The sequence below is a fragment of the Wasmannia auropunctata genome, unplaced genomic scaffold, assembly GCF_000956235.1.
Source record: "Wasmannia auropunctata unplaced genomic scaffold, wasmannia.A_1.0 LD334385.1, whole genome shotgun sequence".
NCBI lineage: Eukaryota > Metazoa > Arthropoda > Insecta > Hymenoptera > Formicidae > Wasmannia > Wasmannia auropunctata.
Genome location: NW_012028505.1, coordinates 785620 through 786014, shown reverse-complemented (window position 1 = coordinate 786014; position 395 = coordinate 785620).

The following is a 395-nucleotide window of genomic DNA, read 5'->3' as shown; positions in this document are numbered from 1 at the left end:
AAATTGAATGGCTAAATGAGTGAATCCTGATTGAGATAAATAAGTCCGATGAACTGTATGGCGGCAATTTGCCACTTTATCTCATTTTGATAATGTCTGTATTAAGTTTCATGACGATTAATTTTGCAAGGATCATAACATTTTCCCAATTTTGCAATATTTACCTTTGTTTGTTAAAAAATCTGTATATAAAATTTGAGAAAAGTAGATAAGGAAGCGGATAATAACTTAACATTCTTGAGTGAATTAATATCTGTGTATATTTAACAAATTTTCCGCATTAATTAATTATATAATTTCGATAATACATCACAAGTGATTGATCGAACAGGATGATAAAAATTAATGACGTCATTAATTTTTACCATCCTGTTCGATCAATCACTTGTGATGTA